The sequence below is a fragment of the Zosterops lateralis genome (genome assembly GCF_965231275.1).
Source record: "Zosterops lateralis genome assembly, chromosome: 9".
Taxonomy (NCBI): domain Eukaryota; kingdom Metazoa; phylum Chordata; class Aves; order Passeriformes; family Zosteropidae; genus Zosterops; species Zosterops lateralis.
In genome coordinates this window covers 25,374,905-25,389,452 of record NC_139769.1, presented here as the reverse complement: position 1 = coordinate 25,389,452, position 14,548 = coordinate 25,374,905, and the positions used below count along the sequence as shown (strand labels likewise).

At 42.9% G+C, this 14,548-nt stretch overlaps 1 long non-coding RNA gene across 1 annotated transcript; it reads right to left on the bottom strand.

Annotated features, from left to right (window-relative positions):
* Positions 1 to 8,156: 8,156 nt before the first annotated feature.
* Positions 8,157 to 11,652, bottom strand: LOC310912959. The gene is made up of 4 exons (XR_014590753.1): positions 11,618 to 11,652; positions 9,943 to 10,021; positions 9,319 to 9,414; positions 8,157 to 8,836 (listed from the first exon to the last, which is right to left on the bottom strand). It is a non-coding gene; the product is annotated as an uncharacterized lncRNA (long non-coding RNA).
* Between the last annotated feature and the right edge of the window lie 2,896 nt (positions 11,653 to 14,548).

The following is a 14,548-nucleotide window of genomic DNA, read 5'->3' as shown; positions in this document are numbered from 1 at the left end:
AGAGAAATCCCTGGCTAGCCCCTTACTCTGGCCAACACCATGAGTGGCTGCCCCCACACAGCCTGGAGGATCAGGGAATGGTGTGGAACAGGGCTGCCTCTGTTCCCCACAGCCTTGGATGTGACAGTGCCAAAGACCAGGACAAAGAGCAGAGAGGAGCCTGCCTTCCATAGGGGTCTCAAAGGGGTTTATTCCTTGAGGGGTTTATTCCTTGAGAATGTCATTCCTCGAACAGATCATTCCTTCAGGGGGTCAGGGATGGAAAAGCCAACTTCCAGATGCTTTAAGCAGGGGTGGAACAAGGGGAGGGTACAATACAGTAAACAGTCAGAGACAAATGGGGAGGAGCTCAAGGAGGGACTTACAGAACAATGACCAATAGAGGAACATAGTGGAGGATATGAATTGGGCAAAGCAATGGTGCTTTGAACAGTACAGAACTTTCCAGAACTAAGGGCAGAGACAAACACAGATTGACAATCAGGTGGGTGGGGCAACAGGCAGGGGGTTGGTTCAAGGGAAGGCTGAGATGGGACATTCTGGAACAAGGGGCAGGGTTTGGGAAGTGACAGACAACTGGGGAAAGGAGGAGTAATGGGGAACAAACTAACAGCATGGGGGAAAACTGGGAAAAACCACTTAAAGCATAAAAACACACCACCATGCCTCATCAGGCTGGAGCCAAAGCAAAAACACAAGACCCAAAAGTTCCTCAGACTTGAAAACCACAAAAACAAGACACTAAAAAACCCCAAGCCCCCAGAGCTTCTGGTACAGTTCCTTTTATGGTCCCTGGCTCCCCCGGAGTCCACCTGGTGACAGGTGACCATTGGCCCAGTCCAGCCTCCCCTGCAGTCCATTGCTGGAGACCTTCACCATCTGCCTGGAGAAACCTCTCTGGAGGGTTCAGTGTCTTTGATGGTCTCCTGCTGACTGCCTGTGCCCTGTGAGGTGTGGAATGGGTGCTGGGCAAAGCCTTCTCAGAGACAAGGCTTTCTTCTTCTCAATGACTCCTGCAAGTGGCACATGTGCAACTCCTCCTCCACAAGCCTCTGACAATCAAATCAAAACTAAATTGGCTCTTCGCAGTATCCCAAACTTTCCAAAGTGATGGAAGAAAGTTGCCCTCTTGATATCTCCCTAGGCCCTGTGTCTTAGTTTGAAAGACAGATGTCTGTCAGGGAATGCCACAGCCTCCCTTGGAATGCAGAATGTAAACCCCCTCCCCTCAAATTATTATAATTTTGAATTAAGGGGCTCTCAGGCAAATATATGGGGATAGGAATAGCAGTTCTTTTACTAGTGTGTATAACAAGGGAAATAAAATAACTGCAGCATTAACCACAAAACAGAGGCAGGAACCTTGTGACAGTCCTCTCAGCCAAGAGACAAATCAAAACTAAATTGGCTCCTCACAGTATCCCAAACTTTCCAAAGTGATGGAAGAAAGTTGCCCTTTTGATATCTCCCTAGGTCCTGTAATTAACTTCCCTCAGTACTGCCCACAAAGTGTAAATCTGCAACCACTGATACCTTTAGGGCCCTGGATAATTCCCAGACATTAAGGCTCTCTTATGGATGACCATATAAAGAAATAGATGGCTTGTGATTTTTTCCAGCTGATTTAACACCTGATTTATTCCCAAAACACTCAAAACTTTGAGAAAGTTATTATTCGATCCTACCCATTTCAAATACTTGGGAATTTGAATACCTCTGCCCATCCATAATTCTGGCTCTTTGCTGACTGCTGCACACTGGGCTAAGGGATAAACAATATCAGAAACAGAAAACCTGCTCCAGTTTTCTTTAAAGGTATCCCAGTGCCTTCCTCTGAAAGGCTTATTCAGCTGCATAACAAGAAGGAATTATTTGAAGTTTATCCACTCCAGGGCACTGATTCTGCCCCCAGAACAAGATTTTCATGTCATTGTTTCCATCCTAAAGTAACTCATCTTCTAGAGTGACCAACAATTTCTCATTTCTGTCTCTGCAAGACGAGTTTGTTCAGTAAGAATGGAGATTTTGAGACAGGCTTGATTACACTGATGAGACAAACCCCTGCCTGTGTTGTCTCAGGCCTTAGCCCATAAATTTTAGCATGTTGTCACTCACACCCCAGCTATAACAAAATACTGGAAATAATAATAATAAAATACTAATAGGTTGGAAAAGGCCTCCAGGATCAAGTCCAAACTTCAAAGTTACCTGAAGTCACTCGTGCCACAATTCCTGGCTGTATTAGGACTCTTCAGGCATGGGAGAAGGCAGGAATGTCTGGGATTCAACATGGCTTTCAAAATTATTTTTTTTAATTAAAAAAGGATCTTCTGTAACGTCTTCTAAAAGTAAAGGGTTTCATTAAAAAGAAAAACAAAACAACACTTTATCCCTTTTGCTTCAGTTCAGCCTAACAATTTATTTCCAATACTTATTTCACCATGAACTTCCTGTTTGGAATTACTTAGTTATTATGAGCTACATGTACCTCTTTTCATATAAATACACACCCAAAGTGCAGGTAACATGGAAATAATTTCCTTAATAATTGCCATATCAATTTCTTCCTCCCCAGATAATTCATTATCGAAAGACCTTTCTTGCCTTGTGCTACAACAGAGCAGGGCTTTGTTTCCTTTTGGAAATCACTGATTTGGTTAAGACTTTTCATCTTAAAACCTGCTAAATTGTGATAACAATTAGGTTGATTTCCTTCCCTTTGCAAGTGCTATACAAAACCCCATCAATCAAGGTGTATCTAATTATGAAACTAAGTTAGGAGGTGTTTGAACAAGATGGCTCAGGCTCTCAAGGGACCCGAGAATTCAATTGGTACTCGAGACATATCAAATTAGTTAATGATTTGGGGACCTTTATTCTGCAAGAGCATGGAAATTAAAAAAGAATAATGAAATTCATTAAAGCTCGGGAACATGCAGAAAGAAGGACATTTGGGCCTCGCTGCGCGTGAAGTTTAGGACCTGCTTTATCTTGGTGGAATGACAAGTGGTGGTGAGGGGAGCACTCCTGGTTTCACAATTCACCTTTACAGGTGACCACAGCATTGCTCATCTAATTAATTATCAAACACAACTCAGCCCTGAATTATTTCAAGCACTCACAAACAACCATGGCTTGGAGCTGGGGTAGGGGGCTTTTCCTCCTTTTTAGAGGAGGAAGAAATGCAAATCCAGGAAGACCCCCTGCCTTTGGAAACAGGGAGAGCCTGTCAGGGTACATGAGTAGTGTTGGTGCCTGCCCTGACAGCAGCTGCAGGACACCACACCTGAGGAGAGGCTGATTTCAGCCAGATGGTTGCAAACAGGGCTTGTGCTCATCCTGCATTCCTGGCTGCTGTGATAAGTTTCTGGTTTATAAATCGAGCTCACTCTGTGTGTTCATTATCTGGCAGTGCGTGCTCTGAGTCTGCACAGCCCCTCTGAAATCAACACAGAGACATTCCTGGCACTGAGGAGCAAAGAGCTTGGCCACAACACCCTTTAACAGGGGTGGAAATCTCTGCATTATTCAGCTTCAAGTGACAGGGAGTTTGATGGAACATTTTACCTCACACTCTGTGCTGAGTCCATTTAAAACACCAAAATATCTCCCAATTCCTAATTAATTCCTTCAGTTTGGGAATCATTTACCTGATCAGCACCTATTTTAGCAACACAGAATCATGGAATCTGAGAAAAATTTGGGATGGAAGGGACCTTAAAGCCCATTCAATCCCACCTGCTGCCGTGGGCAGGGACACCTCCCACTGTCCCAGGTTGCTCCAAGCCCCATCCAGCCTGGCCTTGGACACTTCCAGGGATCCAGGGGCAGCCACAGCTTCTCTGGGCACCCTGTGCCAGGGCCTCCCCACCCTCACAGGAACAATTCCTTCCCAATATCACATCTAAATGTTCCTTCCTTCAGCTTAAAGCCATCCCCCCTTGTCCTGTCACTCTTGTGCTATTCCTGAATTGCAGTATTATAAAAATGGATTAAGAAAAAAATGTCCTATTGCCTTAGTTGGTTATCGGGTTTTATTTTTTAAGTAGAAAAGACAACTAATGAAGTTTAGTCAAAACTCAGAAGTTGCTTTTAGATGATGGAAAAGCAATGAGATGAAAAAATTCCTTGGGAAATCGTACCTGCTGTAATAGAGTGGTGCAGTAACACTTGATATCAATTGATACAGTTCCTCTAAGTAGAACAATTCCAAACTATAGGTGTTTTAGAGCTTGGTGTTTTTAAGGGCCTATTGTGACTAAGTATTTTGAGCTTAAAATTGGGCTTTTATTTGTTTTCCTTTAGTTGAATCTGAAATGTTGAAAAAGATCCCCATTTCAGAGACAGATTCTTCCAGCCTTGCAGACCAAAATCAGATTTCAAACAGTAACAACCACATTCCTCTTTCTCAGGTCCTTCAGAAGAGTTTTCATAATAATCATCTTGTAAATGACATATTTACAATCCACTGAGCTAAAGCTGAAGGGTTTTCAGGAGATCTTGGCGTCACCCTGAAAAGCCCAGACAGATTTGGCAGAATTGAATGACATGGTATAACACAAAATTCACTTTTGGGGTTCCTTCACTTCAGTCAGATACATTTGCAGTACATGGTTGCTTAGGGTTACCAAAAACAAGATTTATTTCCCAATAATTTTTCTTTGGAAAATTAAAGGCAATTACTTAAGTGCCTTTTAGGAAGATATTAAACCCAGATATTTCATACACAGGGATTTAGAGCACGGGCAAGGAGCTGCTCACACAACTAAACAGTCACTGCTTGAAAAATAAGGATCAGAGAACCAGCAAAAAATAACCAGGCTAATTAAATCTGCTAAAAACCAAGAGAACACAGGAGAAAATTCATACAGCCAACAGAATTGACTTGCACACAGGGTTTTTAAGATTGATGAGGTATTTGTTGAGAGTGGCTTGAACAGTTTTAGCCGAAGCAAGGAGTTTGGGGGTTGTGGAAGCTTCAGTTTTAAACATCTGCTATTTCCTTAATTAAATATGTTTGAGAAAATTATTACAAAAGTCCATTTCTAGTAGCTTTGGAATTCATCCAGAAAGAGCCTGCTGAGTAAACATGCTGTTAATCTATAACAACTGAAAAGTGTTTTTCAGTCCCCAGGCATGCTGTCATCCACCACCTTGCCTTACTGAGGAAAACGAACTTAGGTGCCTTGAAAATCCTCTTTCAACCTCAAACCTGGTGCAAGGGTGGGAAAGATGAGCCCAATACCATCGAGGGAGCAGTAACAAAATTAACTGAGATCATTCCCCTAGGAATGTGTGATGGTTTCACTGTGTTATTTGTTCTTAATTTACCCAAATGCTGTAACTTCCTGGGTGCACAATGATGGCCTGACCTGGTGTTTCCCCTCACACTGAACTGTCCCACTTGTTTCCTTACAGAATCATTAAGGTTGGAGAGACCTCCAAGGTCATCACATCCAGATTTTAACTGACTATCCCTGTGTTCATTTTTTGAGCACTTCCGTGGATGGAGATCCCACCACCTCCCTGGGCACCCCCTTCCAATGCCTGACAGCCTTTCCATGAAGAATTTTTTTTCCCAGTATTCCACCTGAACCTCTCCTGGTGCAATTTGTGGCCAAATCACCTTAACCTGTCCCTTGTTCCCTGGGAGCAGAGCCTGATCCCCACCTGGCTGCCCCCTCCTGTCAGGGAGTTGTAAAGAGGGACCCAAGACTCCCCTGAGCCTCCTTTTCTCCAGGCTGAACTCCCTGAGTACTTCCAGCCACTACTCAGAGGATTTAGGTTCCAGACCCTTCCCAGCTTTCAAAAAATTCTGCCATCTTCCCTTCTCTATATGTATTTTTGCTCAATACCTGAAAAAGGTGTTCTTTTTTTTTCCTACAAAAAACCCCAAACCCCAGCATTGTGTTGAAAAATCCTGGAAGGAATGAGGCTTGGCAAAGCACAGAATCCTTGAACAGAACCACCACAGCCACTGGGAGTTACTCCATTTTCTTTGAGTAAAGACCTTGAGGACAGAGATATATTTTTCCCTGGCATTAATCAGCCCCTTCAAACAAAACTTTCAGTGAGAAGAAACTCTGTCTTTTCCCCACTTTTTGATATTTTGTTATTTCTTTTTGTGGAGACAAATGAGGCACAAGAAAAAGCTGAAATCCATTATAGTAACTGAGACTAAGGGGATAAAGATACCTCACATTTGTTTTTATCTTTAATGTTCTCTTTAGCCCAAGGGGATACAATATTTGTATAATATTTGTAGTTTCAAGATAACTCATTCTGGGTCTTACAGGAATTTTGAAGAGAATCTGAGTGTACATGAGTAGAAACTAACATTGTGCATTTTTATGAAAAATCCCCTCATTTCACGGTTTTATAAACTTCTATATGAAATGCATTCTGATGAAATGTTATAACAGTGCTGCACTGAATGTCTTTCTTTGTCCCAATTTATTAATATGTATTTGGGGGTCAAGCCAATCATTGAGTTTGCTGTACCTGTGGAGATTTATTAAATATTCAAGAGCAGGTTGGAGGGGGCTTGGAGCAACCTGGGATAGTGGAAGGGGGGTGGCACTGGATGGGCTTTAAGGTCCCTTCCCACCCAAACCATTCTGGGATTCTGTAATTCACTAACATTTAAAACAGTTTCATAAAAGGTATTTTTTTATGAGCATAATTCCCTTTCATTCACTTACTGACAGCTGTCAATACACTAAGTAAAAGTCTTATTAGGTGAAATATATACAAAATAACATAGATTAAAATATGTATAATAGGTAAAAGTACAGAAATTAAAAACAAATCACATAAAATACTGTGTTTCATAAAATAAATACATGTTTTCACAGGACTCCATGCCCTGGCCCTGGTGCTGCTGAGGCTGAGCATTGTGAGTCAGGAAGGGAGTGCTGCCAAAGGACAGCCCTGCTGTGGAATTTAGGAGTGCAGCTTGTCCTGGGGTGCAGCTCCTGGCAAAGCCTGGAAATACCCTTCTAGCCAATATTTCACACTGTCAGAGAGAAAAACAAATAATGAATTTTTAAGCACTATTGCCAAGGCTGGCAACATAATGTTGAGTGCCAGAAAGGCTTAGTTTTGTTAATTAATTCTATTTTACACTACTGTGCTAGGCACTGCTTTGTAGGTTAAAAGCTTCCCTGAATTTCATGGCTACTGGAAATGGATTCCATTCTAATGGTGTTTGTCTAGGAGGAAAAGACAGGAATATAATATAGTCCTCTTTTATTATTAGAAAATAAAGACAGAATTCAGCATCATCATCATTATTAATAGTAATACATTATTAATAATAATATTAATATTATCATTATTATCATTAGTAGTGTTATCTAGGTATGTTGCTGTTTGGAATTTGGAACTGAAAATGACATAGATATTGTTTCTGTATTGGTTCTCCATGAAAACACTTCCATGAAGATATCAGAGGTGGAGAAGAATCTGCTTTTTGAGCTAAATAAAAAGGTTGATGAGTCAGCCTAAAATGGGCAGAACCTTTAAAAAAGGGTCTGAGGAGAAAAACCCTTCTTCAGTTTGTTCTGAAAAGCACATTTTGTTTCATGGCCAATCTGAAAGGGGCAGAATGAGATGGGAAACTGCAATTCCAGAAAAAGAAACCAATTTTCATGTGCAAATATAAACAATAAAAGATCCCATTTTGCTTCATTTCCTTGGATCCTCATCACTCAGAGGTTTTTCCCTTCGTTTCCCTCTGTGCATGCTCAAAAAGCAGGAAGTTTTGTACTGGGACATCTGACAGATGTGAGGGATTTCAGGTGCCCTGTGCTGTTTATAAACATTATTTTATCAAAATTTGTTTTGCCAAGGGCAAACATAACCTCTGGAAAGAATTCAGCTTTCATGAGGAGGAAAGGAGTATTTCAGGAACTATCTGCAGAATTTCCATTACCCAGGGGCACATCCCATGGATCTCCAAGGTTACCTGCTCTCCAAGGCACAGTGCTGAATATGTGCAAGGTTTCCATTTTCCTGACAGGAACAATTACAAATGCCATGCAAGAATAATTCCATACAAAGGACTGAAACAGGCACCAGGAACTCTCTGAGGTGGCACTCACAAATGCTGATGCTAATGCTGCAAAACCTAAAGAGTGACTAGGAATAAACAGCTATTTATGGTTATCTTAAAACTCAACTGGAAGATTTTAAATTAGTGCATGAAATAGGTGCTGTTTGACACAGAAACACGGAATTGTTTAGATTGGAAAAGCCCTGCAGGATTATGGAACATTAACCCAGCACTGCCAAATCCACCAACTGAACTACATGGTTTAGCACCAGGACCACAGGGTTTTGAACAACCAGGAATGGTGACTGCTGCTTTGGGCAGCCCATTCCAATGCTTTACAGACCATCTCATGAAGAAATTTTTCCAATATCCAACCTGAGCCTCCCCTGGCCCAGCCTGAGGCTATTCCTTCTCCTCCTGTCCCTGTTCCCTGGAGCAGAGCCCGACCCCCCTGGCTGTCCCCTCCTGTCAGGGAGTTGTGCAGAGCCACAAGGTCCCCCCTGAGCCTCCTTTTCTCCAGGCTGAGCCCCATTCCCAGCTCCCTCAGCTTCCCAGCTCCATTCCCTTCCCGGGACACTCTCCATGTCTTTTCTGTCATGAGGGATCCAGAGCTGCCCCCAAGATTCCAAGTGCAGCCTCAGCAGTGCAGGGGGAAATGAATAATTTTAGTGACAATATTCGCTGTTGGATAAAAACTCTCCATCCTGAGTCTTTTCCAGCAGCACCAGCAGGAGCTGCCCAGTGTCCCCTTCAGACTGGCACAGGTCACAGCAGCACTTGTGGCTGGAAAAAGCAAAAGCACAGGGACTAGAACAGCTCCCTTCACTCCCCTGGGATCTGCCACGCTGAGCAGTCAGTGCACGTTCACTCTGTGGGATTGGATTCCTGCTCCTTCTGCTGAGTCAGTGTGTGGTTTGTAATTTCTAACAGAGCAATGGGATATGCAGAAGGCTCAAGTGCTGTGTTAGGCTTCTGGAGGAATATTAAGAAGATATTTTAAAATATACTTTGAAATGCAGCACTATGAATAAAACATGGTGTTTTTCACCAACCATTTTGTTTCAGCCAGAGGATATCCCTGGCACCACGGATTCATTTTGTAATTTTGCTCTGGACAGCTCCAGGATATCTTGGCACTTTTTCCACTGCTTTTCCCCCTCAGCCTGTGTGTCTGTGGAGTGAGGGATAGCCAAGCAGAACTCTCCTTTAATGAAGGACAGAACTGGAGCATGGAAGATGGATAGGTCAGTGCTGACATAACTTACCTGAGCCAGCCTGGGCGCGCTCTGCAGGTTACCAGCATTCCAGGATGGGGTGGGAAAGGGGCACTGAGGGCAGGTAAAGGTGTTCCAGCACATGGTCTAAAGACAAAGTGAATGGAACAGCCTCTCCCACCACATAGGACAAGAGAAAATGGATTTAAGCTGAAGGAGGGAACATTTAGATGGGATATTGGGAAGGAATTGTTCTTGTGAGGGTGGGCAGGCCCTGGCACAGGGTGCCCAGAGAAGCTGTGGCTGCCCCTGGATCCCTGGAAGTGTCCAAGGCCAGGCTGGATGGGGCTTGGAGCAACCTGGGACAGTGGAAGGTGTCCCTGCCATGGCAGGGGTGGGGCTGGATGGGCTTTAAGGTCCCTTCCCAATCCATTCTATGGATCCATGAATTTAGCCTGTTTGCAGCCATGCTTTTCTGCATTTTGTATTCTTTAAGGTTCACCTGTTTATATTGTCCCCCACCAAATACTTGGTGCAACAGGATTTTCCCAGGGAAAATGCAATCTCATCAAGAGTGTGATGGCTTTTAGAAGCTGTACAGGTCCACAGGAAGGCTCTGTGGGATCAGGGTGATTTGGGATCCATAGGGAAGAGAGAAACTTAACTGCACTGTACTGGAAAATGAGAGATCCCACTCCAAGTCTGTCTTCATCCTCACTCTGGAGAGCTGCACATAATGATGATTGTTGATTTCCTGTCAGAGGAAGTAAACCCTTCTCTATTTCGGTTTTTTCCCCTTTTTTTGGTGCCATTATCTCTTCTCTAGCAGCTCCCCTCTCTCATTCACTGCAGGCAAGTGAACAGGACGTTCACATCTTCAGTGTTGCTCAGTTTGGGGTTTTTTTTTTCCTTTTTTGGGGAAGGAGCTTATGTGTGAAGCCTCCCACACATGAGCAACACAAGCTCCCCAAACACAAAGCAGCGTTTCCCAAAAACTGTATTAAAATCCCAGCTCTATTCAAAAGGACATAATAGTAACCCTGCCACGTCAGCACAACAAACCAGTGCCAGTTTTATTTTGTTAAGAAATCTACATTCTGCAAGGAATGTGGATTTGGTGGAGAAAGGAGGCTTGTGAGTCAGCCACTGGGAACTCAAAGCCAGTTTTGACCTGCAGAATTTTTTAACAACTTAACGACTCTCCAGGAGCTTTAAAAATTTTAAACCTCAAAACCTTTTCTTCTTTTGCCACTTTACGCACCAATATGCATTAATTTCCACGTTTAAATGCAGCAGCATAAACTTTATATACATTGGCATTGGCATCTGGGAGGAAGGTGTCAGGTCAGCTGAATTTCCCAAGGGAAATTCACAAACCTCAGTTGTTTTTCATGAGTTTGGAAATCCCTGGGGAGGATTTGTTCATCAGCATTCCCACAAACTGAGGTGAGCTGACTGGGCCACACCCTGTTCTTGCCCATCTCCTGAAGAACAGGATAACATAAAATTTCCTAGAATCACAGAATCATTGAAGTTGGAAAAGACCTCCAAGATTCACCAAGCCCAACCATCAGCCCAGCACCAACAACATGTATGCACCACTAAAACTTCTCCCCAAGTGCCACATCCACATGGTTTTTGAACACTTCCAGGGACTATGATTCCACCACTGCCCTGGGCACCTTCTTCCAATTCTTGATAACCCATTTACAGAGGAAAGAGCAGTCAGGGATAGGGGTAGACAGTGAAACTTAATATTCCTTACACAGCAAAACTTAAGATTCTTTACACAGTATCTTTTTCCCTAATTTACCATCTAAATAAAGAGTTTTAATTCTTCTCTTTCCATTCTCTAGCTCTCACAGGACTGCAAATACAAGATATTCTCCAGTCTCACGGTGCCACCCCTCAAGCTTCTGTTTTCAGCGAACACAACACTCAGATAACAAGATCACCAAGCAGCTCCTCCTCTCACCATGTGTTTTCCACAGCCAGACACAGCATCAGCCTCACAGCCTTTTCCAACCCTTCTGGATGTACCCCTTGGATGGGGCTCCACCTTCCCCCCCCCCCGCCCCCCGAGATCATTTGGGAATTGTTTCTGGCCAATAAGCCCCAGTTGTGGTTCAATGTAACCCCCTGGATCTGTTCACTGCAGGGATCTCTGAAGGACAAGCCAATTGAGTTAATTCCAACATCACCTGCAAAAAATTATTCTTACACCTAAAGAGGCAAAAAAAAAAAAAAAAAAAAAAAAAAAAAAAAAAAAAAAGTATGAAAAAATCATTAAAAATAATAAATATGTTGTTGACCTAACCTTTAGTCCCCCTTCACAGAGCTGCCTGTTTACCTGGGAGGGCTCAGGCTGAGCTGCTGCTGTTTGTGAGAGCCTGAGAGCTCAGTTAATGAGTAGGCAGCAGCTTCCTGCCATACTCCCTCTTGTCTCAAGTTTTGAAAGCTAATAGTTTAACATCTTCCTTATTTTTCCCAGGGAGCAACTTGGGATGAATAAACTATTGTAACCCAGGCTGAAGTGGTTATCTCCATTTCCAGTAGCCAGACTTCTGAACCCTTTTTCCCCCAGGAGCATTCCCTGTGCTTCTTTCTGCACTTTCTGTGGTTTAATGCTGTCCATTCAAGCGGGATTTGAGAGGGTTTGAAATGTAAGTGCAGGAACAAATACCTCCTGCTTGTTTCACAGTTTGGTTACAGGGCTTTGACATCTACGTGGAAATTTATTCCAATGACTTAATTAGTTTTGAAGCAGGTAGATTTCAGATAAAGGCAGCCCATTGTCATTATAAGTAGCCAAGAGACATTTTACTGGTGCAGAAAAGTTTCCAAAGCCTGTGTCACTTGTTAATTTGGGATTACTCTGTAATTTTAGTGTCTAAGAACAGCAAGTAATCCACTGATTTGTCAGATACTGAGAGAGCCTTCTTTTGAACAACTCACACGACACAAAAATCTGCTCTGTGAGCCTTCCATGAAAAGAATAAAAAAGCCAGCAGCAAAAATCTATTTATTAAATTCCTAGAGATGTTCCAAAAATTCTGGTGTTTTAGAAAATTCTGTTGTTTCTGCTGGCACCCTGAAGGATTGTTTTGATGACCCTGGCATGGGTATTAATCATTTATGGGTGATACTGTACAGAGAGAGGAAGAATTTGCTGCAGTAAATAATTCCTCTTCCTTTCCTTTTTTTTTTTTTACATTTTGAGTGGGTTTTTTTATCAAAATGTACCACATCAGCTCATTATTCCACAGAAAGTCTCAATGGAGAGGATGTGGAGCTGCTGGAGAGAGTCCAGGGGAGGCACCAGGATGAGCAGAGGGATGGAGCAGCTCTGCTGGGAGGAAAGGCTGGGACAGATGGGATTGTTCACCTGGAGAGGAGAAGCTTTGGGGTGACCTCGGTGTGGCCTTCCCGTGCTTGAGGGGAAACTACAGAAATAGTGGAGAGAGACTCTTTACAAGGGCCTGGTGGGGGGAATGGCTTCAAACTGACAGAGTAGGTTTAGATGGGATTTTGGGAAGAAATCCTTCCCTGTGAGGGTGGGCAGGCCCTGGCACAGGGTGCCCAGAGAAGCTGTGGCTGCCCCTGGATCCCTGCAAGTGTCCAAGGCCAGGCTGGATGGGGCTTGGAGCAACCTGGGACAGTGGAAAGTGTCCCTGCCCATGGCAGGGGGTGAGCTCTGAGCTCCCTTCCAAACCAATCTGGGATTATTAAATGCAATGTATTTCCTGTTCAACCTGCAACTTTTCATGGATTAATGGACTAGCCTGTGTTTTTCCTGGACACTCCTATACACTGATAAGCATTTGGTAAATTTGTCATAGGACAATGCATTTTAGGCACAGATTTTTTTCTCTCAGTCTTTATGTTCAAGAATCCACAGTGCCTTGAGGATCCCTCAAGTTCCATCAGCATCCAGAAATGCAGGACCCATTCCCTGACAGGGAGTTGATCTCCTACCCTCATGGAATAGTCAGTCATATATTTTGGATATCTTGTATTGACCCACAGGCACAGTGAGATTTTCTTTAATAGGGTAGATCTTCCTCCCAGCCAATGAGAAATAAAAAATTCATGTTTAATGTTCTGTTTTGTTTAGAAAAAGAGGCTGAAGGTTCCTAAACCTTTCAGAGCCATCTCAGGCCAGCATTTTGTAGTGCTCTGGAACTTTCTTATTACCCCTCAAATTTGGTATTTTTAACCCTGAGTTTTACAAGGAGGGGATTAAGTCTTACTTCTCATGAAAATTCAGATAAATGTTGACTATTTTTTCCTCCTTAAATAGGGAAAAAATTGTAGCACACGTAAGACATGCTGTGTCTTTCTACTTCATCATCTACAGGATTCTCACAGTCCACAAAAAAACTAATAAAGACCAAAATCAGCACAATGGTCCGCTCTGATAGCTGATGCTTTGTAAAGATTAGAACTTCTCTCAGAGTGGGTCTAAGCAACATTTTGGCTCCAACATTAATTTTGTGTAAGTTATATGAGCCTTATTTCTTCACTATTTCTTCATTATTTCTTCTAGTGTGAGCAAATGTTTTATGCCTGCCCTGCCTTCGGATATTAAAAACCATCTTGCTTATCACTATCTGTTTTCTTATCTAAAACTACAGCTGCTCATTTCCTGCCCCTCAGCCTTGGCCTGACAGGTGCTGGATGCTGCAATATCAGGAGGGTTTTCAGGCCATGGCAAGGCCCCAGCCAGGTGGAAAAGAGAGCAAGAATTAGATGAATCAAGCCAAATTCCCCTTGAGACTGATCCAAAAATTGGAGTCTAATCACACTGCAGTGCTAGATGTGAATTAGGACAGATCTGAAAACAGTTAGAAACAACTCTTTTCTTTCAATGTGCTGATCAATTGTAAGAGCATTCAGCATTCACTTTAATATCACTCTGCTGAAAGGAGCAGAAGTCTCAGGTAAAAAAAGCACACACACAAAAAAAAGGAAGGATTTCACTGTTTGCACTCGAGTCGCATCTTGAAAAAAAGCAATTATTTCATCTTTGGAGATAAAAGCATTGACCTGAGAGTTCCAGTGTAGAAAAGACCATGAAAGCAGCACTTACAAGACAATACAAGCCAGACCAATCTGACTGAGATGGGACAAGCTGAGCAAGTGAACAGACATTATCTACAAATGGGGCCCTGGTTATTAATGGTGTCTATTTAATTAATGAACAGAGCTGTGCTGACCCCCCCAGCTGTGACACCCAAACCAAATCCCACATTTCCCCTGCACCTTTCCCCAGGTCCACGAG